Here is a 24999-nt window from a genome sequence, read left to right as displayed (position 1 = left end):
ACTTCATTTCTGTTTATGGTTCTGTGGTATTCCATTGTACATATATAACACATTTTGCTTATCCATTCATCCGTTGCCGGACATTTTGGTTGTTTCCTCCTTTTAGCTGTTGTGAAAAGTGCTGCAATGAACATTGTTATACAGGTTTCTGTTTGCATTCGGGCCTTCACTTCTTGTGGATATTGGGATTATGATTGGGATTGCTGGATCGAGTGGTAATTCTTCATTCAACTTTTTGAAGAACTTCCAAAATGTTTTTCACAGTGGCTGTGCCATTTTACCTTCCCACCACCAATGGATGAAGGTTCCAGTTTCTCCGCACCTTGCCAACATTTTTTTCCATTTTTTTTTATTATTGCTATTTTAATGAGGGTGAGGGATATCTCATTGTGGTCCAGTATGTTTTAAGTGGAAAAAACACTTTATAAAATAGATAACTCGTACAATTTCTAACTAAAATTTAAAAACGTATTAATGATTATTTTTGCATATTGAGATTACAATGTAACAGGTCCTTAGGTGGTGCAAATGGTTTGTGCTCAACTGCTAACTCACCTAGCAGTACAACAGAAGAAAAGGCCTGGCTATCGGCTTCCATCAAGATTACAGGTAAGAAAACCCTTGGGAGTAGTTCTACTCTGTAACACGAGGTCACCATGAGTCAGGATCGACTCGACATCAAAAATGACAACAAATATATGTATAGTTATATATAATTGTATATGGTTATCACAGGAGAAAGATGTGGCAGTTGGCTTCCATAGAAATCTACAGCCTTGAAACCCTATGGGGTCAGTATAAGTCGGAATCGACTCAGACAACAGTGGGTTTGGTTTATATAGTTATGTATGTGTATAAACCTGTTGCCATGAAGTTGATTTTGACTCACAGTGACCCTGTAGAACAGAGTATAACTGCCCCATAGGGTTTCCAAGGAGGGGCTGGTGGATTCAAACTGCCAACCTTTTGGTTAGCAGCTGAGCTCTTAACCACAGCACCACCAGTTATATGTATATTGAAAAATTTCTCCAAAAATGAGTCATATTTTAAATAAGAAAAACACATTTTCGTTAAAAGAATAACTGACTAAAAATTAAAGCATAGAAAAGGAAACCCCCTTGTTCAATGTAATAAATAAAAATATTAAAACATTGTGGATTAGAGAATTTGGAAGAGATGATGGTGGTAGAAGTCAATTTTTATACTTTTCTGATTGATATTATAGAGGGTAGTCAGAGGAGAACAACAAAATAAGATAATACAGAAACCAAAAATACAATAAAAGTGATATTAGGGATAATAAGCATTGAAATGCTATTGTAATCTATAATGATGATGCATCTCTTTTCTGACATGGAAACCAAGTTGACATTGTAATTTCAACACATGGGGAATACAAATAATCTAAAAATCAGATGTAAGAATCAACTAGAGTAATTCTACTTTACATTTATGAAGCATTCATTCATTGTCTTTGTCCTTACTTCCTCGTGTCAAATGGTTTACAAAAAAAGGGTTTTTATAGGTAATATCTCATTTGATGTTTATGGTGTTGTGAGGCAGGCAAGGCAGTTATTTTTCATGTCCATAAATAGAAGAGGAAATATACTCCAAGAGCGTAAATGGCTTGCTCAGGCTGAAAAGAGGGGTTGGCGTCTTTTTATAACTTGATGGTAAAGCATTTGTTTGTTGAACTGAATCTTTGTGAATAGATTTAATTTTTGCCCTTACTCAGTCTCTTCTTGTCAAATGAAATGTTTTGCCCTCATTCCTGGCATATTTCTGTTTCTGAATCCTACCTTATTAGTCCAAATCTTTTGATTAGGAGTAAAGGTGATATTTAAAATATTTAGCAATCAGAATAATGTGGGCAACAACCTATCAAGATGGTTGGTGGAATGGCACCAACTCATTAGGATGTTCCACAAAACAATGCCATATTGGTATCTATCAGCCACATATCAACCCTGTGACAGAAAACTCAACTCAACTGCCTTACGGAATTATGGGGGGATTTTTTAACGCACATATCTGGGGCTGTCCAGGCAGCCTGTTTTTAGGCACATTGGGATCCAGGGCTCAACTGATGTTAAATATTTCTATTTCTTCATTTCTTAGCTCTTCATTTCTCTGTACTGACTCCATTTTCAGGAGGCCTCTCCTTTTGTGGTACAAACTGGCTTACAGTGGCTTTAGATTTATATCCTATTCCCTCAGCAACAATGAGCACCTCTCTGTTGGTTGCCCCAGTAAAAGCCTCGGGACAAAAAATTGGTTCTGCTTGGTGCCCATTCTTGGGGCCAAGGGGATGTGAATGCTGTAAGCAGTAGGGATGGCAGTCAGCTCCACTCGAATCATTAAGCTTAGAAGAAGGGTATTTTTGAAATATTAAGTATATAATATACACACTGTTAAGTATATAATTTATATACTGTGTTGGGTTTTATACTGAAAGCAGTAAACAGATACCCAAAACCAAACCCATCACCATTGAGTCGATTCCAACTCGTAGCGACCCTATAGAACAGAGTAAAACTGCCCCATAGAGTTTCCAAGGAGTACCTGGTAGATTCGAACTGCCAACCTTTTGGCAGGGCTCCAGTAAACAGATAAGTTGTATAAAAAAGAAAATCAGAGTCCTTAGAATTTCAAGATGTCATTAGAGCCATTAAAAATTATGTTGTCATAGTCATACACATCTTCAAAAAACATTTTTCCTAGATAAATCGAATATTGATCCATATTCTAGCTCTTTTGGCCTATTACTTAAACTTTTTAATCAGTGTTTTTAGTTACATAGATAGTACTTTAGCCCAATGAGTGACCTTTTCCTGGAGTCTTCGGGCACAAAGAACAGCTATGGAAGACCAAGAGCTTTATCTTTGAAAATCTACTACAGCACTTTCAATAGAGATATGATGCAAGCCACGAATATGAACCACTTAATGTCCTGGTGGCGTAGTAGTTAAGTGCTATGGCTGCTAAACGTCAGCAGTTTGAACGGCTTGAATCCAGCAGGAGCTCCCTAGAAACTATACAGGGAAGTTTTACTCTGTCCTGTAGGGTCGCTATGAGTCAGAATCGACTCAACGGCAACTGGTTTGGTTTTTTGGGTATTATGTCATTTTAAGTTTCCTAATAACTATTTTTTTTTAATAACTATTTTAAATAGAAATAAGTGAAATAATAATAATAATATATATTTTATTAACCCAACATATCCAGAATATTATCATTTCAACATGTAATCAATGTAAGAAATTGTAATAAGATAACTCACATTCCTTTTTGATACTAAATCTTAAAAATCCAGTGTGAATTTTACACTAATAGCTCACTTTAGTACGGACCACCCATATTTCAAATGCCCAATAGCTACATGTGGGACTCGTGGCTACCTTATTGGACTGCTCGGACCTACCAGAACAGGTCAGAATTGTTTATTCAATAAGCCAAAATTTTAAAAGTTAAGGCCTGAATTCCTAATGTATTCCTTGACCATTTCAGTCCTCATCTTGAATACCTGTACTTGGGTTAACTTTATGAGATCTAACAAGATTATTAGTTGAGGTTGTATAAGCTGTCTTCAGGGTACTGTGAATTTTGACATAACCTAATTTGGTAAATTATTTTCATGTATATTCCTTATCCCAAATTTACACATCAGCTTTTATTGTGAAGTTCAGAGAACCAGCATGGCTTTAACTCAACTTCTTTACCCTTAATCCCAAAACGTATGTACTCTTCCAAGAGTTTCATTTGGATTGTTTCTTTTTCATTTTTTATTCTTTTTTTCTCTACTTCTGCATGTTTGTTGTCAGGTGCTGTCAAGTCGGTTCAGACTCATAGTGACCCTATGCACAACAGAATGAAACCCTGCCTGGTCCTGCACCATCCTTACAATCGTTGCTATGCTTGAGCTCATTGTTGCAGCCACCATGTCAATCCACCTCGTTGAGGGTCTTTCTCTTTTCCATTGACCCTGTACTTTGCTAAGCATGATGTCTGTCTCCAGGGACTGATCCCTCCTGACAACATGTCATTGGAATTGTGATGTGCCCTTAAGCATAAAATACATACTGGATTTCAAAGACTTAGGGTGACTGAATGTAAAATATCTCATCAGTAATTTTTTATATCAACAATATATTGAAATGATAATATTTTGCATAAATTTAGTTAAATAAGATCTATTGTTAAAGCAAGCCTTGCCATGCTTGCTTCTAAGGAGCATTCTGGTTGTACTTCTTCTAAAACAGATTTGTTCTTTTGGCAGTCCATGGTATATTCAATATTCTTCGCCAACACCACAATTCAAAGGCATCAACTCTTCTTCGGTCTTCCTTATTCATTGTCCAGCTTTCACATGCATATGATGGGATTGAAAATGCCATGGCTTGGGTCAGGTGCACCTTAGTCTTCAAGGTAACATCTTTGCTCTTTAACACTTTAAAGAGTTCCTTTGCAGCAGATTTACCCAATGCAATGTGTCTTTTGATTTCTTGACTCCTGCTTCCATGGGTGTTGATTGTGGATCTAAGTAAAATGAAATCCTTGACAACATCAATCTTTTCGCTGTTTATCATGATGTTGCTCATTGGTCCAGTTGTGAGGATCTTTGTTTTCTTTATGTTCAGGTGCAACCCATACTGAAGGCTGTGGTCTTTGATCTTCAGCAATAAGTGCTTCAAGTCCTTTTCACTTTCAGCAAGCAAGGTTGTATCATCTGCATAATGCAGGTTGTTAGTGAGTCTTCCTCCAATCCTGATGCCCTGTTCCTCTTCATACAGTCCAGCTTCTCAGATTATTTGCCCAGCATACAGATTGAATAGGTATGGTGAAAGTGTACAACCCTGACGCACACCTTTCCTGACTTTAAACCAATCAGTATCCCCTTGTTCTGTCCGAAAAACTGCCTCTTGATCTATGTAAAGGTTCCTCATGAGCACAATTAAGTGTTCTGGAATTCCCATTCTTTGCAATGTTATCCATAATTTGTTATAATCCGCACAGTTGAATGCCTTTGCATAGTCAATAAAACATAGGTAAACATCTTTTTTTTTTTTTTAAACATCCTTCTGGTATTCTCTTTCAGCCAGAATCCATCTGACATCAGCAATGATTTCCCTGGCTCCACGTCCTCTTCTGAAACTGGCCTGAATTTCTGGCAGTTCCCTGTCGATATACTGCTGCAGCCATTTTCGAATGATCTTCCGTAAAATTTTGCTTGCATGTAATGTTAATGATATTGTTCTATAATTTCCACATTAAGAGTGATATATTCTTGATAATCATGTAGTGGTTATCTGATATATTTTAGCATGTATATTTAATTCAACAAAGTCTAAATGATTTTACCTTTCTCTCAAAAATATAAGGATCTTAGAATGTTTTCACTCTAATTATCTTTCTCCTAACTTATAGGCTATTTTTTCTCCTTATTTTAGCTCTAGGCTACTCACATACCCTCCAAGATGATGATGATAATTGTCATTGTTCCATGCAGGTAATGTTTAATTTGTTTTTTTTTTTTTCCTCATATATTTACTGATATGTTTGCCCATTATTCTTTTGTTAAATCACCAAAAAAAAAAAGTTACTATCCAGTTGATCCTGTCTCATGGCAACCCCATTTGTTTCAGAGTAGAACTGTGCTCGGTATCCACAGGGTTTTTAATGGCCCTAACCTTTTGGAAGTAGATTGCCAGGCCTTTCTTCCAGGGCACATCAGGGTGGATTTGAATCATGAATCTTTTGGTTAGTAGCCAAGTGCTTAACCATTTGTGCCACTCAGGGACTCCTGTTAAGTCACAGGCCTTCCAAATCTCTGCCGTCTGGTAACCACTAGCCACACGTGGCTACTGAACACTTGAAATGTGCTAGTGCTACAGAGGCACTAAAGTTTATTTTTATTTAATTTAAATCAACTTAAAAAGGAAAGCAGTGTAAAATATTTTTCTGTTAAACATAAATTTACTGTTTTGATAGGAATACATTTCACTTTAAATGTTAACATTGGAATAGTGACGTACCTTTAAGTATAAAATACATACTGGATTTCAAAGACTTAGGGTGACTAAATGAATGTAAAATATCTCATCAGTAATTTTTTTGTATCAAAGACATATTGAAATGATAATATTTTGCATAAATTTAGTTAAATGAGATCTATTGTTAAAATTAATCTGACCTAATGCTTTTATGGAATTTAATGTGGCTACTAGAAAATTTAAAAATACGTGTCTTTATTGATAGTACTACTCCACTTCTCCTTCCTGAATTATATGCTTTAGAATTTTCTTTAGTGAAGATCTTTAGGTGATAAACTCTGATTTGTCTGAATATGTCTTTATTTCATTTGTATTTTTAAAAGATAGTTTCAGTAGGTATAGAATTCTATGATAACATTTATTTTCTCTCAGCACATCAAAGATACGATTCCCTTCTCTTCTGGCTTGTACTATTACCTTTGAGAAGCGAGCATTTGGCCTGATTGCCGTTTGTATATCAATGATCCCTTACTTTCTTAGGGGAGATTTTAAGATCCCCGTTAAGTTGTTATACTCCTGTTTCACTGTGGTCTGTCTAGGTGTGGATTTCTTGGTATTTATCCTGCTTGGAGTATGTTAGATTTCTTGGATCTGAGGTTGGATGTCTTTCGATAATTCTGGAAAATTCTTAGCCATTATCTCTTTAAAGAGACCCTCTTCACCTTTCTCTCTATCATTCCCTTTTGGAACTCTGAATAAATGTATATCAGGCCATCTCTTTCTAAATTTCATGCCTTTTAATCTCTCTTTCATTGTTTTCTCTTTATCTCTCTTGGCTACATTCTATCTACTGTTTAATCAGTCACTGAATTTTTAATTTCAACTATTATATATTTCACTTCTGAAAGTACCGTTAGTTATTCTTTTTGGTTATTTTTTGCTCATATAGTCAAGGTTCTCTTTTAATTCTTTAAATATCTTAATTATAGTATATTTTAAAAATAAAACCTAGGGACATTGTTAACCCAGAACCACTTTAACTTTCCTCTTAAGGATTTTTTTTTTTTGGATCAGATATGTAGTATGAATATACATTGAAAAACTGCATGTGGGCTGACTTATGGACACAAATTTTTAGGGAAGGATCCCCCCCCCCCTGCGCCCCCACCAAATGCCAAGGTTGTATTAGGCAAGCTTTCTGGCTTTCCCCTTCCAATTGATGGATTTATTTCTAATTTGTCATTACACTGAGGGGGCAGCCCATGTTGTCACAATTTACCTAGGATTTCTTACTAGGTTCTTAACTCAGGTGGGCCCAAGGCTCTACCTTCTGTTCCCTGAAAGTCCCATGAGAAATTGAAGTAAATCTCAAGATTTCTGGGGGATCAGCATTGATCCTCAGGGAACTCTCTGGCTTTGTTGTCATTTTCCTCTTACGATTCCAATTTTTCATGAATTTTGACAACCTACAGATTCTTTGTTTTGTGCCAGCTCTGTGATGTGTTAAAAATATTTTCTTGTACTGTGTTCAGCATTTTAGTTGTTTCAATTAGCAGATCATTCAATGTATCTAATCTCTCATAATGTCAGAAAATGAAGTGATCTTTTTTCCTTTCTTGTGTTTTCAGTTCCTGCTTTTCTCACCCATTTTAACCATAATTATTTTTTAGTTTATATCCAATAATTCTGATATCCAAAATTCTTGACTGTCTAATTCTGCACACTGTGCCGTTGTTGTTCCTGTTGACTCTTGTTTGTGGATGATTTGTTTTCTCACATGTTTTGTAAGTTTGGAATATGAAGTCAGAGTTATTGAGCTTCATTTATGAGAATCTTGTGAGGGAGGACTCGGGGAAGACACATGCGTCCATGAATGACAAATGTTTGCCTCTTTGAGGTAGCTCATCCTGTTACCAAACTGGGACCACTTTGCATTAATTCATTGGTTTGGGGTTTCTGGGACTATACACGTTGTATAAAATCAAACACCAAACTCACATGAAGGCACACCTGTAGTTACTGATTCTTCAGCAGCTGTTTGATCCTCCTGCTAAGATCTCAGTCTGGCATAGATTTGTTTTTCTGTCTTTTGCTGGGAGTAGAAGGTCTTCTTTCTAGTCCATACTTCTCCAAGGGTGTAGCCTTTGTGGGGCCCAGCTTCGTGAAGGGCTTCCAGTTGCCACTCCCTCCTTGCTGGGGCCCAGTGCCTTACTGATCTCCTGTCCCACTGTGGCTGCTAAAACCTCAGCCTCTTGGTTTCAACATCAGGAGAGGATCCAGTGTCAGCCAAAGCTTCAGCAGCATCTTTCCCTACTACATTCCAGCAACCTGATCTTTTTTGGCCTGGAATTATTCGTACAATTCTGCAAGCTCAGCTGTGACTTGAACGGCTATTTGTTATATTTTATCCAGCACTTAAAATTGTTTCGTGTCAGAGGTGTTTTAGAATAACTGATCTGTTGCCCCAAATAGAAATTTTTCCATTGATTTTCCAGTTAAGTTACACTCTGGCAAACATAGTTTTATAACACTTGCATTTTTATTATATATTAGAATATACTATATCTGGTAGGGCAAATTTCCCGTTTACTACCTCCTCCTCTTTCCCCCAGAAAGCTCTTTGCTCTTCTTTCCTGTTCATTCTTTTTGAAGAAATTTAGTCAAGTCAAATGAACAAATAAAAACAAATAAGAATCTAGTGATGAGTGTCTTAATTCTATTAAATTTCTAGATTGATTTGGGAAAGTTATCTTTCAAATGTCGCTTGTTTTATATTCAGGAAAATTACGTGTCTCTCTTTTGCCATTTTTTTTCTATGTACCTCAGCTAAATTTGTAATGTCTTCATATAGGTTTATTGTATTTGCCTTTAATGTTATTTCAAGATATGTTTGTTTCTGTTGTGGTTGGACTATATTTCCATTGTATTTCTAACTTGTTATGTTTGTTAATAATGTTAATCATAGCTGACATATAGAGTATTTACTGTACCAGCACTACTCCAAGCCCTTTACATAAAATAACTCATTTAATAACACAACAACCCTATGAAGTTGGTACTATCGTATGTGAGTTTCACAGATGAAGAAAATGCACTTCCTTTTTCTTTTTTTGCTTATTGTATCTGAGCGTCTGAATTAACTTTTTATACTTTTTAGGTTATATCTGCTTTCTATATAGATACTCTTATATACAGCATGGCTTCTATTTCTTTTCCTAATGTGTTGAATAACACTAGGAATGGCAGCAGTTATCTCATTCCTGATTTTATGGTATAATGTGTCTAGTGTTTTACCATATTTTCTGCTGATTTATTTATTAGTTAGAAGTTGCATAGTTTGCATAAGAAAAACCAAATAACTGTGACTGCCAAATATGTGTTGATTTTTCTTCCAAAATGCAAAGTCCAGAGACAGGCAGTTGCTGGGTTGTTTACTTGCTCAAGGATATCAGGGCCTAGGCCTGCCTTTGTGGTCATAAAGGGGCAGCTTCAGTTCTGGCAATCATCTCAGAAAGAAGAATGAAGGCAGGGGGCTAAAAGGCACATGCCGGCTCTGACTGCACGTTTTTGAGGAATGTTGTAGAAGCCCCACCTGAAAACCTTATATACTGTTGGCTGGAATTGTGTCACTTAATACCCTATGTGCAAAGGAGGCAGAGAAATACATATTATTTTACCTGTGCATATTGCTATACTCAAACAAACAGGGGTTCTGTTAATATGGAAAAAGAAGAAAAAGGATAAGTAAGCAGCTAATGGAATCAAAATGTCATATGTATGTGTATATATGTAAATATATATATCTCTCAAGTAACTAAAGATAAAACTAAAACACAGAACGTGTCACAAAAGATTAAATAAATAAATGAAATAATATAAAATCATTAAAAAAGGAGCGGGGGAGGCTTGTTATCTACCAATTATAAAAGGGGGAAAGGTTTGAATCTTTGTTTCTTAGTGTAGGAGTTTAAATTATTTATGTATATCTACTTGATATATTTCTTGCTTTCTGGTGGCTTAATGGTTAAGAACTCCGCTGCTAACCTAGAGGTCGGCGGTTGGAACCCACCAGCTGCTCTGGGGCAGAAAGATGTGGCAGTCTGCTTCCTTCAGGATTTGTGGCCTCAGAAACCCTGTAGGACAGCTCAGCTCTGTCCTGTAGGGTCGCTAGGAGTTGGAATCAGCTCCATGGCAATGGGTTTTATTGTTGCTGTTGTTGTTGCCTTGTTACTTATTTTGTTCTCTGAATTTTGCTATTTATACTCTCTTTGTGACCAAGAAAAGAGTATTAACAAATTTTATAAGTATTTTCATGACACTTGAATGTAAAAAGTTTTATATAGTTGAACTACTTACATAAGATCCATTTTTCCATATGTTATTTTCTATCTTTTTAAATAGTCAAAGACTAAAAGAAGTATTCTAAAGTCTCTCTCAAAAATTATCTTTTTGTCTTCTTTGTATTTCAACCAATTTAAAAAATGTGTGTATATGCATGTGTGTGTAATTGCATAGTATGATCCCAAACACACACACACATTTGATATATTTGGGGCCATGCTACGTGGTCAGCTAAGGTTAATGATTTTTACATCTTATTGTGTATTGGGAAGCTAGGGTTGCTTTGAGATGGAATTTACTGGACGGCAACAGGTTTGGGTTTTTTTTTTTTTATTGTGTATTGTAACTTTTAATCTTTTTAACCTTGAATTTCGTAGTATTTTACCTAAAAATAAATTCTTCATCTTACATTTGTAGATGTAAAAAGTGTTATCTTTCAAGTTTTACCTGTGGAAAATGAGGAATTTAACCCACTTTTATTTGTTTTCGTTTATTCAATTAAAAATATATCTTGGATATATATCATTTCCCCAGGTACTGTTCAAGTTGTGAGAAATAAAAATCCCTTCCTGCTTGGAGCTTTATTCTAATTACCTTAATTCAGGCTGTTGTCGTTAGTTGAATCGGCTCTAAGGCATGGCAACCTTATGTATAACAGGACCAAAAGTTGCCCCATCCTGTGCTGTACAAACAATAAATAAATGGCCATATTTTATTGATTCAAAGAATTACATTTTTTTTTCACAATTTAACACCTTTGAAACTAGGATACCTCTTACAAGTGATGAGATATAGTTTAATTGGCAGTGCTTTTCTTTTTTTGTAGAATATAAAAGGATGGTGAGCCTTATAATTAATGATATTTTACATTAGATGAAATATGGTGGTAGGTCAAATGGTGATAAATGCTATGGAGGAAAAAAAAGAGGAGAGGGATGGGAAGTTCTGGAGGAATATTAATTTTTTTTTAAATAGGCTGGTCAGGGGATGCTTCTCTGAAAAAGCGACTTTTGATGAAAGACCTGAAGGAGATGAGAGAGGGGATAGGACCACTGTGTTCAGTTGTGCAGGCCTTACACTGCTTAACTTTAAAAGTTCCCATTCATGGATTAGGAAGAGCTTCACAACCATACTTGGTGGCCATGGGAGAGAGCCATGTGGCTATCCAAGGGAAGAGGATACTAGATAAAATTATATCATGTGCAAGGACATTGAGGCTGAGGTGACACCGCTATGTTCAGTGCTTAGAGTGAGTGTGAGGAACAGTCCTAGGAGACGAAGTTGGAGAAGTAAGGGTCAGCTCTCATAGGGTCTATAAGCCACTGTAGGACTTTGACTTTTCTTCTGAATAGATGAAAAACAATGTGAAGATGTGGAAAAGGCAGCTATCAGCATGTGACATATTTTCAAAAGAACCACTCCTACTGCAGTATTGAAAACAGACTGCGAAATGGGACAAAGTGGGAAGCGAGGAGTCCGTTAGGAGACCTATTGCAATAATCAAGGTGTGAGATGAAGGTGCCTTGGCAGAGAGGGTGAGAAAGGACCAGAGTTTAGGTATATTTTAAAGATGTGTAGGGCTAACAGGATTTGCAGATCGATTAAAAATGGTATGTGAGTGAGAGAGGGAAGCCAAAGATGTTTCCAGGTATTGGGGCCTGAGTATTTGCTTTCACGCCCCATTTTGTTTATATAATCTAGAGTTTACAATTCAAGTTATTCTTATAAGATTATTTTGAGTTAATACATATTTTCTTTAAAGTGTCTGTACCCATTGCCGTCAATTCATCACAACTCATAGCAAACCTATAGGACAGAGTAGAACTGTCCCAGAGGGTTTCCAAGGCTATAATCTCTACCAAAGTAGATGCCACATCTTTCTCCCACAGAGCAGCTGGGGGGATTCAAACTGCTGAACTTACGGTTAGCAGCCAAGCACTTAACCACTGCAATTACTATCGTCGATATTTCGAATCAGTTTTGTAACAAAATTTATGATTATTTTTATGCTGCACTAAATTAAGCTGGTTTTAGTTCTTACCTGTTTTATTACCATTCTTGGATTCTTAATTTTGACTTATCTTTTGATTTCTGGGACTATCTGCATATCTGACCTCTTCCCGTAACTTTTTGCTCTGTATTTTTGTATTTGAAGTTTCTAGTTGAATACTGGGAGCAAGGACAACGACACTTTGATTTTCCATATGATAGAATTCTCTGGGTGGCACAAACAATTTGCACTCAACTACTAACTAAAAGGTTGATGGTTCAAATGCACTATGGAAGAAAGGCCAGGCAATCTACTACCGTAAGATTACAGCCACTGAAAATCCTATGGAGCACAGTTCTACTCTTAAACATATGAGATCATTGTTAGTCACAATCAGCTCTATGGCAACAAGCAACGGGTTTGGATTTGTTTCTTTTTTTTTGGTTTAGAATGGCTGCTTAGTTTTTCGTTTGGTACTACTGTGTTTCTAAACCTGGGGAAAGACAGAAGATGGATAAGCGTCATTTATCTACTTGTAGGCAGAAAAACAAAACAAAAAAACAAAAACAAAAACCAAACACATTGCCTTCAAGTTGGTTCTAATTCGTAGCCATGGTATAATAGGGGTAGGCCACTAATTTGGTCTTTCAATATGGTTTTATTGAACTTGCAGTGAATATTTTTTCCTGATTCTGGAAGCAGAGTGATTATCACAGCTTGTTGGGGGAGTTTCTGTTTGTTTTTCTCTTGTTCTATGCCTTCATATATTTTAGTGGGGCAATGGTACAATGTATGCCAAGGTGGCTTGTTTAGCATTACTTTGGTGGGATTTCAGAGACTTAAGATTTAAAATTAATGTAACAAGTGGCCTTAGTTAAAGAAAATACCAGCTGAGAATTAAAAAAAGATGTTTATCTTCATTGGACTCACTAGTGTTTTGACTTTTAGTATCATTTCAAAATAGCAATATAACCTTTACATGTAATTATCGTGGAAATATCTTTATGGCAAATTATGTCTTATATGACATCATATATAACACCCTACTTCTTTCTTTAATGGAGTCCATGGGTGGTACAAACAGTTAACATGCTCAGCTGCTATCTGAAAGGTTGGAGGTTCAAGTTCACCCAAAGGCACCTAAGAAGAAAGACCTGGCAATCTACTTCCAAATAATCAGCCATTGAATCCTTTTGGGGCCATTCTACTGTGAAACACATGGGGTTGCCATAAGTCAGAATCGACTTGATGGCAACTGGATGGTTCTTCCTCTCACAAAGACTTTCAACTTGTGTTTTCTTTGAGCAGAATTTGAAAGCAAAGTCACTCTTATGTATGCAAGACTGTGTCTTGAGCCCTGATGAAAGAATATTGCTTTCATGTTGTTTTTAGTTGCCATTGAGTCAGCACCCGACTCATGATGACCCCATGAAAAACTGAAAAAGACGCTTCCCGGGCCTGTGCCAACCCCACGATTGGTTGGTGTCATGGATTGAATTGTATCCCCCAAAATGTGTGTATCAGTTTGGCTGAGCCATGATTCCTGGTATTGTGGGATTGTCCACCATTTTGTGATCTGATGTGATTTTCCTATGTGTTGTAAATCCTGCCTCTATGATGTTAATAAGGGGGAATGGGCAGCAGTTGTGTTGATGAGGCAGGACTCAATCTACAGAATTGGATTGTGTCTTGGAGCAAGTTTCTTTGGGATGTAAAAGAGAGAAGTGAGCAGAGAGACAGGGGGACATCATACTACCAAGAAAGCAGCCCTGGAAGTAGATTCCGCTCTTTGGACCCAGGGTTCCTGTGTGGAGAAGCTTCTGGTTCAGGGGAAGATTGATGAGAAGGATCGTCCTCCAGAGCCAACAGAGAGAGGGAGCCTTCCGCTGGAGCTGACACCCTGTATTTGGACTTTTAGCCTACTTTATTGTGAGGAAATAAGTTTCTCTTTATGAAAGCCACCCACTTGTGATATTTCTGTTATAGAAGCACTAGCTAACTAAGACAGCTGCAGATAGGACTGTTGTGATACATATGGTTTTCACTGGCTGATTTTTGGAAGTAGATCTTCAGCTCTTTCTTCCTAGTCCATCATAGTTTGGAAGTTCCACTGAACTGTGTTCAGCATCATAGCAACATGGAAGCCTCCACTGACAGATAGGTAGTGGCCGTGCATGAGATGAGTTGGCAGAGAATTAAGTGTATTCAGAAATTTAGGATAGAACATTGGAGCTGTATTATGATGTGGTTGATGGCAAAACCGTGACCCACCTCTGTTGGTTTATGCATTGTCATGTAGAGGTGGTGAACCACTTATGAAAACTTCCTATACCTGAGTTCCTTACACTGGCTAGTGGAACAGCAAGAATTAATAGCTCTATGGACCTCCTAGAACAGCACTTGTACAAATATAAATTTTACAATATATATAGGAACAAAAAAAAAAAATTTTTTTTTTTTTTCTAGGAACAGTAAGTATTCTAGAGTGAATTTTTATAGGCAAAATAACATTACCTCCTTTCAGTGTTGAAAATACCAGTGCCAGGCTACCTTCTTGGTGCCTGGAAGCCCAGACATCTGTCACCAGAGAGAAAGAAGTGGTACTAACTGAAAGAGGAATGGCCTTTGACTCCAGGAAGTTGTCCTTAGGATATTCCAGTCATCATTTATGGGTTTTGCTTTAATGAACAATAAAAACAAAAGCTGTTTCATAGACTATGTTCAGCTTAACCATGGCTTCATCATTCTGCAATGAAGATTTTCTTTTGTGGATAGTTGTGGGTTGTCAACATTTTACTGAATGATATTTTAATGTCATTTAAACCTAGCAGGGTTAGGAAATTTGTAGATGTACACCTAGCATTGTTATTTTAACTTTAACCTTAAGAAAACATTTTAATATTTGGTGGAAATGACAAATAGTCCACGTGAACTTTGCAAATAGCCCCTCACTCAGAAGATATGAACAGTAGAATCAGGGAAAGTGGTAAAGCAGAATGACTACTTATTTTTATTCCTTTGTTTTTCTTTAGGGAACGGCAGTATGGTCAAAAAATTGGACAGGTGTTGAAGGTTTTAGGCATTCTGTGAAGCTGTTTTTTTTTTTTTTTGTAATGAGTAAAAGTGCAATTTCTGAACACTTTCAATGCTTAAGGCCCTATTCTATACATTGTGAGAAATAAAAATGCCAAATGTTAGTATAATAGGGGAAATAACAAGTTCAGTTCAAACCATGGACAGAACATGTTAACCCTGGTGGCATAGTGGTTAAGAGCTACAGCTGCTAACCAAAAGGCTGGCAGTTTGAATCTGCCAAGTGCTCCTTGGAAACTGTATAAGGCAGTTGTACTCTGTCCTATAGGGTCGCTATGAGTTGGAATTGACTCGACGACAACGGGTTTGGTTTTTTTTTTTTTTGTCCAAACCATGGTAGAAAATAATCAGAATCGGTTTGAATGATCATTCCTATCTTGTTGCTAAAGAGATTAATCATTTGGGGGAAAAGCTAATATTTTAAAGTGTTTCAGCAAAATATGATTAATTTTCTAAAATATAAAAATATCTACTTGTAATACAAATTCCTAAATTTATTTGATGCCTTTTAAAAACCAAATAATTCTGAAGGCAGGTTTTTAATCTTTTTAGTACTCTAAGCCATATATATAATCTTCCATAGCTATCTTTTTTTAAAAAAATTATTGTGCTTTAAGTGAAAGTGTATAAATCAAGTCAGACTCTCATGTAAAAATTTATAAACACTACTCCTAATTGCTCTCCCCCTAATGAGACAGCACACTCCTTCCCTCCACTCTCTCCTTCCATGTCCATTCGGCCAGCTTCTGACCCCCTCTGCCCTCTCATCTCCCCTTCAGACAGGAGATGCCCACATAGTCTCATGTGTCTACTTGATCCAAGAAGCTCATTCATCCCCAGTATCATTTTCTATCCCATAGTCCAGTCCAATCCCTGTCTGAAAAGTTGGCTTTGGGACTGGTTCCTGTCTTGGCCTAACAGAAGGTCTGGGGACTGTGATCTCTGGGGTCCTTCTAGCCTCAGACCATTAAGTCTGGTCTTTTTACGAAAATTCGGGGTCTGCATCCCACTGCTCTCCTGCTCCCTCAGGGGTTCTCTGTTGTGTTCCCTGTCAGGGCAGTCTTGCGGTTATAGCCAGGCATCGTCTAGTTCTTCTGGTCTCAGGCTAAAGTAGTCTCTGCTTTATGTGGCCCTTTCTGCCTCTTGGGCTCATAATTACCTTGCATCCTTAGTGTTTCTTCATTCTCCTTTGCTCCAGGTTGGTTAAGACCAGTTGATGCATCTTAGAAAGCCGCATGCTAGCGTTTAAGACCCCAGATGCCACTCTCCAAAGTGGGATGCAGAATGTATTATTATTATTTTTTTTAATAACTTTTATTAAGCTTCAAGTGAATGTTCACAAATCCAATCAGTCTGTCACATATAAGTTTACATACATCTCACTCCCTACTCCCACTTGCTCTCCCCCTCTTGAGTCAGCCCTTTCAGTCTCTCCTTTCTTGACAATTTTGCCTGCTTCCCTCTCTCTCTATCCTCCCATCCCCCCTCCAGACAAGAGTTGCCAACACAATCTCAAGTGTCCACCTGATATAATTAGCTCACTCTTCATCAGCGTCTCTCTCCCACCCGCTGACCAGTCCCTTTCATTTCTGATGAGTTGTCTTCGGGGATGGTTCCTGTCCTGTGCCAACAGAAGGTCTGGGGAGCATGGCCGCCGGGATTCCTCCAGTCTCAGTCAGACCATTAAGTTTGGTCTTTTTATGAGAATTTGGGGTCTGTATCCCACTGATCTCCTGCTCCCTCAGGGGTCCTCTGCTGTGCTCCCTGTCAGGGTAGTCATCTATTGTGGCCGGGCACCAACTAGTTCTTCTGGTCTCAGGATAATGTAGGTCTCTGGTTCATGTGGCCCTTTCTGTCTCTTGGGCTCTTAGTTGTCGTGTGGCCTTGGTGTTCTTCATTTTCCTTTGCTCCAGGTAGGTTGAGACCAATTGATGCATCTTAGATGGCCGCTTGTTAGCATTTAAGACCCCAGACGCCACATTTCAAAGTGGGATGCAGAATGATTTCATAATAGAATTATTTTGCCAATTGACTTGGAAGTCCCCTTAAACCATGTTCCCCAGACCCCCGCCCTTGCTCCGCTGACCTTTGAAGCATTCATTTTATCCTGGAAACTTCTTTGCTTTTGGTCCAGTCCAATTGAGCTGACCTTCCATGTATTGAGTGTTGTCTTTCCCTTCAGCTAAAGCAGTTCTTATCTACTGATTAATCAATAAAAAGCCCTCTCCCACCCTCCCTCCCTCCCCCCCTCGTAACCACAAAAGTATGTGTTCTTCTCAGGTTTACTATTTCTCAAGATCTTATAATAGTGGTCTTATACAATATTTGTCCTTTTGCCTCTGACTAATTTCGCTCAGCATAATGCCTTCCAGGTTCCTCCATGTTATGAAATGTTTCACAGATTCGTCACTGTTCTTTATCGATGCATAGTATCCCATTGTGTGAATATACCACAATTTATTTACCCATTCATCCGTTGATGGACACCTTGGTTGCTTCCAGCTTTTTGCTATTGTAAACAGAGCTGCAATAAACATAGGTGTGCATATATCTGTTTGTATGAAGGCTCTTGTATCTCTAGGGTATATTCCCAGGAGTGGGATTTCTGGGTTGTATGGTAGTTCTATTTCTAACTGTTTAAGATAACGCCAGATAGATTTCCAAAGTGGTTGTACCATTTTACATTCCCACCAGCAGTGTATGAGAGTTCCAATCTCTCTGCAGCCTCTCCAACATTTATTATTTTGTGTTTTCTGGATTAATGCCAGCCTTGCTGGTGTGAGATGGAATCTCATCGTAGTTTTAATTTGCATTTCTCTAATGGCTAATGATCGAGAGCATTTTCTCATGTATCTGTTGGCTGCCTGAATATCTTCTTTAGTGAAATGTGTGTTCATATCCTTTGCCCACTTCTTGATTGGGTTGTTTGTCTTTTTGTGGTTGAGTTTTGACAGAATCATGTAGATTTTAGAGATCAGGTGCTGGTCGGAGATGTCATAGCTGAAAATTCTTTCCCAATCTGTCGGTGGTCTTTTTACTCTTTTGGAGAAGTCTTTAGATGAGCATAGGTGTTTGATTTTTAGGAGCTCCCAGTTATCGGGTTTCTCTTCATCATTTTTGGTAATGTTTTGTATTCTGTTTATACCTTGTATTAGGGCTCGTAGGGTTGTCCCAATTTTTTCTTCCATGATCTTTATCGTTTTAGTCTTTATGTTTAGGTCTTTGATCCACTTGGAGTTAGTTTTTGTGTATGGTGTGAGGTATGGGTCCTGTTTCATTTTTTTGCAAATGGATATCCAGTTATGCCAGCACCATTTGTTAAAAAGGCTATCTTTTCCCCAGTTAATTGACACTGGTCCTTTGTCAAATATCAGCTGCTCATACGTGGATGGATCTATGTCTGGGTTCTCAATTCTGTTCCATTGGTCTCTGTGCCTGTTGTTGTACCAGTACCAGGCTGTTTTGACTACTGTGGCTGTATAATAGGTTCTGAAGTCAGGTAAGGTGAGGCCTCCCACTTTCTTCTTCTTTTTCAGTAGTGCTTTGCTTATCCGGGGCTTCTTTCCCTTCCATATGAAATTGGTGATTTGTTTCTCTATCCCCTTAAAATATGACATTGGAATTTGGATCGGAAGTGCGTTAAATGTATAGATGGCTTTTGGTAGAATAGACATTTTTACTATGTTAAGTCTTCCTATCCATGAGCAGGGTATGTTTTTCCACTTAAGCATGTCCTTTTGAATTTCTTGTAGTAGAGCTTTGTAGTTTTCTTTGTATAGGTCTTTTACATCCTTGGTAAGATTTATTCCTAAGTATCTTATCTTCTTGGGGGCTACTGTGAATGGTATTGATTTGGTTATTTCCTCTTCGGTGTTCTTTTTGTTGATGTAGAGGAATCCAAGTGATTTTTGTATGTTTATTTTATAACCTGAGACTCTGCCAAACTCTTCTATTAGTTTCAGTAGTTTTCTGGAGGATTCCTTAGGGTTTTCTGTGTATATAATCATGTCATCTGCAAATAGTGATAACTTTACTTCTTCCTTGCCAATCCGGATACCTTTTATTTCTTTGTCTAGCCTAATTGCCCTGGCTAAGACTTCCAACACGATGTTGAATAAGAGCGGTCGGTGATAAAGGGCATCCTTGTCTGGTTCCCGTTCTCAAGGGAAATGCTTTCAGGTTCTCTCCATTTAGAGTGATATTGGCTGTTGGCTTTGCATAGATGCCCTTTATTATGTTGAGGAATTTTCCTTCAATTCCTATTTTGGTAAGAGTTTTTATCATGAATGGGTGTTGGACTTTGTCAAATGCCTTTTCTGCATCAATTGATAAGATCATGTGGTTTTTGTCTTTTGTTTTATTTATGTGATGGATTACATTAATGGTTTTTCTGATATTAAACCAGCCTTGCATACCTGGTATAAATCCCACTTGATCAGGGTGAATTATTTTTTTGATGTGTTGTTGGATTCTATTGGCTAGAATTTTGTTGAGGATTTTTGCATCAATGTTCATGAGGGATATAGGTCTATAATTTTCTTTTTTTGTAATGTCTTTACCTGGTTTTGGTATCAGGGAGATGGTGGCTTCATAGAATGAGTTGGGTAGTATTCCGTCATTTTCTATGCTTTGGAATACCTTTAGTAGTAGTGGTGTTAACTCTTCTCTGAAAGTTTGGTAGAACTCTGCAGTGAAGCCGTCCGGGCCAGGGCTTTTTTTTGTTGGGAGTTTTTTAATTACCGTTTCAATCTCTTTTTTTGTTATGGGTCTATTTAGTTGTTCTACTTCTGAATGTGTTAGTTTAGGTAGGTAGTGTTTTTCCAGGAATTCATCCATTTCTTCTAGGTTTTCAAATTTGTTAGAGTACAATTTTTCATAATAATCTGAAATGATTCTTTTAATTTCATTTGGTTCTGTTGTGATGTGGTCCTTCTCATTTCTTATTCGGGTTATTTGTTTCCTTTCCTGTATTTCTTTAGTCAGTCTAGCCAATGGTTTATCAATTTTGTTAATTTTTTCAAAGAACCAGCTTTTGGCTTTGTTAATTCTTTCAATTGTTTTTCTGTTCTCTAATTCATTTAGTTCAGCTCTAATTTTTATTATTTGTTTTCTTCTGGTGCCTGATGGATTCTTTTGTTGCTCACTTTCTATTTGTTCAAGTTGTAGGGACAGTTCTCTGCTTTTGGCTCTTTCTTCTTTTTGTATGTGTGCATTTATTGATATAAATTGACCTCTGAGCACTGCTTTTGCTGTGTCCCAGAGGTTTTGATAGGAAGTATTTTCATTCTCGTTGCTTTCTATGAATTTCCTTATTCCCTCCTTGATGTCTTCTATAACCCAGTCTTTTTTCAGGAGGGTATTGTTCATTTTCCAAGTATTTGATTTCTTTTCCCTAGTTTTTCTGTTATTGATCTCTAGTTTTATTGCCTTGTGGTCTGAGAAGATGCTTTGTCATATTTCGATGTTTTGGACTCTGCAAAGATTTGTTTTATGACCTAATATGTGGTCTATTCTAGAGAATGTTCCATGTGCGCTAGAAAAAAAAGTATATTTTGTAGCAGTTGGGTGGAGAGTTCCGTATAAGTCAATGAGGTCAAGTTGGTTGATTGTTGTAATTAGATCTTCCGTGTCTCTGTTGAGCTTCTTACTGGATGTCCTGTCCTTCTCCGAAAGTGGTGTGTTGAAGTCTCCTACTATAATTGTGGAGGTATCTATCTCGCTTTTCAATTCTGTTAAAATTTGATTTATGTATCTTGCAGCCCTGTCATTGGGTGCGTAAATATTTAATATGGTTATGTCTTCCTGATCAATTGTCCCTTTTATCATTATATAGTGTCCTTCTTTATCCTTTGTGGTGGATTTAAGTCTAAAGTCTATTTTGTGAGAAATTAATATTGCTACTCCTCTTCTTTTTTGCTTATTGTTTGCTTGATATACTTTTTTCCATCCTTTGAGTTTTAGTTTGTTTGTGTCTCTAAGTCTAAGGTGTGTCTCTTGTAGGCAGCATATAGATGGATCGTGTTTCTTTATCCAGTCTGTGACTCTGTGTCTCTTTATTGGTGCATTTAGTCCATTTACATTCAGGGTAATTATAGATAAATAAGTTTTTAGTGCTGTCATTTTGATGCCTTTTTATGTGTGTTGTTGACAATTTCATTTTTCCACATACTTTCTTGTGCTGAGGCGTTTTTCTTAGTAAATTGTGAGATCCTCATTTTCATAGTGCTTGACTTTATGTTAGTTGAGTCGTTACGTTTTTCTTGGTTTTTATCTTGAGTTATAGAGTTGTTATACCTTTTTGTGGTTACCTTATTATTTACCCCTATTTTTCTAAGTAAAAACCTAACTTGTATTGTTCTATATCGCCTTGTATCACTCTCCATATGGCAGTTCAATGCCTCCTGTATTTAGTCCCTCTTTTTGATTATTGTGATCTTTTACCTATTGACTTCCATGATTCCCTGTTATGTGTATTTTTTTTTTAATTAATCTTAATTTGTTTGTTTTTGTGATTTCCCTATTTGAGTTGATATCAGGACGTTCTGTTTTGTGACCTTGTGTTGTGCTGATATCTGATATTATTGGTTCTCTGACCAAACAATATCCTTTAGTATTTCTTGTAGCTTTGGTTTGGTTTTTGCAAATTCTCTAAACTTGTGTTTGTCTGTAAATATCTTAATTTCGCCTTCATATTTCAGAGAGAGTTTTGCTGGATATATGATCCTTGGCTGGCAGTTTTTCTCCTTCAGTGTTCTGTATATGTCGTCCCATTCCCTTCTTGCCTGCATGGTTTCTGCTGAGTAGTCTGAACTTATTCTTATTGATTCTCCCTTGAAGGAAACCTTTCTTTTCTCCCTGGCTGCTTTTAAAATTTTCTGTTTATCTTTGGTTTTGGTGAGTTTGATGATAATATGTCTTGGTGTTTTTCTTTTTGGATCAATCTTAAATGGGGTTCGATGAGCATCTTGGATAGATATCCTTTCGTCTTTCATGATGTCAGGGAAGTTTTGTGTCAGGAGTTCTTCAACTATTTTCTCTGTGTTTTCTGTCCCCTCTCTCTGTTCTGGGACTCCAATCACCCGCAGGTTATCCTTCTTGATAGAGTCCCACATAATTCTTAGGGTTTCTTCATTTTTTTTAATTCTTTTATCTGATTTTTTTTCAGCTATGTTGGTGTTGATTCCCTGGTCCTCCAGATGTCCCAGTCTGCATTCTAATTGCTCGAGTCTGCTCCTCTGACTTCCTAGTGCGTTGTCTAATTCTGTTATTTTATTGTTAATCTTTTGGATTTCTACATGTTGTCTCTCTATGGATTCTTGCAACTTATTAATGTTTCCACTGTGTTCTTGAATAATCTTTTTGAGTTCTTCAACAGTTTTATCAGTGTGTTCCTTGGCTTTTTCTGCAGTTATCCTAATTTCATTTGTGATATCATTAAGCATTCTGTAAATTAGTTTTTTATATTCTGTAGCTGATAATTCCAAGATTGTATCTTCATTTGGGAAAGATTTTGATTCTTTTGTTTGGGGGGTTGGAGAAGCTGTCATGGTCTGCTTCTTTAAGTGGTTTGATATGGATTGTTGTCTCCGCGCCATCACTGGGAAACTAGTTTTTCCAGAAAATCCGCTAAAAAAAAAATACAGTCAGATCCCTATCAGAGTTCTCCCTCTGGCTCAGGCTATTCAGATGTTAATGAAGCCGCCTGGGGAGGGTGGGGGAGGGAACAGAGAGATAGGAGAGTAGCACCTCAGAATATAGCCAGAGTTGCTTGTCTTGCTTGGAATGACTCTTATATCTGAGATTCCCGCGAGCTCGTCGCCTATGTGTGCTGGCTGTGTGGAGATTGCCCCCGGGGGGTCTGGCCCGTTGGAGTCATGGTCAGATCCTCCGCTTCCAGCCCCACGCCCAGCGTCAAGGCTCCCCTACTGGGACGGTGCACTCTCGACTCCAAAATCAGTCGCTGCCTCCCGGGGACTTCTTGTCCCTCCAGCCGCGTAGCCGTGCCGCCTCCGAGAACCAGTTGGGCCTCCTCCCGGGGTTAGTTCAGATGGGTGGAGCAGCTCCCCGTGCTTGTGCCATGACCGAGTGTCCCGGCTGGGACACTGTTCTCCCCGCTCCAATACCAGTCGCTGCCTACCGGGGACTTCTCCTACCGGCTGAGTCCCACGCCGCCCGCGCGACCCGGCTGGTCCCCTTCCCAGGGTTAGTTCAGGGGGGTGGAGCAACTCTCCGTGTTTAAGCCGTACCTGAGTCCAGTCCAAATCCCTGCGGGATGGTTCCCCGGCTCGGATGCTGCTCTTTCTGCTCCAAGACCAGTCATTGCCTCCCGGGGATTTCTCCTACCGGCTGTGTCCCATGCCGCCCGTGGAACCGGCTGGTCCCCCTCCTGGGGTTAGTTCAGGGGGGTGGAGCAGCTGTCTGTGCTTGTGCCGTACCTGACTGGTACGCTGGCTCCAGGCTCTGGAAACAATCGCTGCTTCCCCGTATTTGTTCGTTCTCCGTCTCTAAATCTGTGTTTGTTGTTCAGGGTTCGTAGATTGTTATGTATGTGATCGATTCACTTGTTTTTCCGTGTCTTTGTTGTAAGAGGGATCCGAGGTAGCGTCTGCCTAGTCCGCCATCTTGGCTCCGCCCCCCAGAATGTATTCTTAATAGACTGAATTATGCCAGTTGACTTAGATGTCCCCTGAAACCATGGTCCCCAAACCCCTGCCCCTGCTACGCTGGCCTTCTAAGTGTTCAGTTTATTCAGTAAACTTCTTTGCTTTTGGTGTAGTCCAGTTGTGCTGACCTCTCCTGTATTGTGTGTTGTCTTTCCCTTCACCTAAGATAGTTCTTATCTACTGTCTAATTAGTGAAAGCACTCTCCCTCACTCCCTCCCTCTCCCCTCTTCTCTGTTTAAACTATTTCTCAAGTTTTTATAATAGTGGTCTTATACAATATTTGTCCTTTTACAACTGACTAATTTCACTCAGCATAATGCCTTCCAGATTCCTCCATGTTATGAACTGTTTCATGGATTCATCACTATTCTCTATCGATGTGTGGTATTCCGCTGTGTGAATATACCATAGTTTATTTATCCATTCATCCGTTGGTGGGCACCTTGGTTGCTTCCATCTTTTTGCTATTGTAAACAGTGCTGCAATGAACATGGTCGTGAATATATCTGTTCGTGTAAAGGCTCTTATTTCTCTAGGATATACTCCAAGGAGTGGGATTGCTGGATCCTGTGGTAGTTCTATTTCTAGTGTTTTAAGGAAGCACCAAATCAATTTCCAAAGTGGTTGTACCATTTTACATTCCCACCAGCAGTGTATAAGTGCTCCAGTCTCTCCACAAGCTCTCCAACATATATTATTTTGTGTTTTTTGGATTAATTACAGCCTTGTTGGAGTGAGGTGGAATCTCATTGTAGTTTCAATTTTCATTTCTCTAATGGCTAATGATCGTGAGCATTTCCTCATGGATCTGTTAGCTACCTGAATGTCTTCTTTAATGAAGTGCCTGTTCGTATTCTTTGCCCATTTTTTAATTGAGTTATTTGTGTTTTTGTAGTTGAGTTTTTGCAGTATTATGTAGAT

General features: G+C 38.1%; 1 long non-coding RNA gene across 1 annotated transcript; it reads left to right on the top strand.

The window, feature by feature from the left end:
- Positions 1-78: 78 nt before the first annotated feature.
- Positions 79-5519, top strand: LOC135231348 (uncharacterized). The gene is made up of 5 exons (XR_010321993.1): positions 79-609; positions 4277-4425; positions 4638-4832; positions 5096-5233; positions 5448-5519. It is a non-coding gene; the product is annotated as an uncharacterized LOC135231348 (long non-coding RNA).
- The last annotated feature ends 19480 nt before the right edge of the window (positions 5520-24999 follow it).

Source organism: Loxodonta africana, chromosome 4 (assembly GCF_030014295.1).
Source record: "Loxodonta africana isolate mLoxAfr1 chromosome 4, mLoxAfr1.hap2, whole genome shotgun sequence".
Taxonomy (NCBI): Eukaryota; Metazoa; Chordata; class Mammalia; order Proboscidea; family Elephantidae; genus Loxodonta; species Loxodonta africana.
Note: the sequence above shows the minus strand (reverse complement) of the source record. Positions and strands in the feature narration are given on the sequence as shown.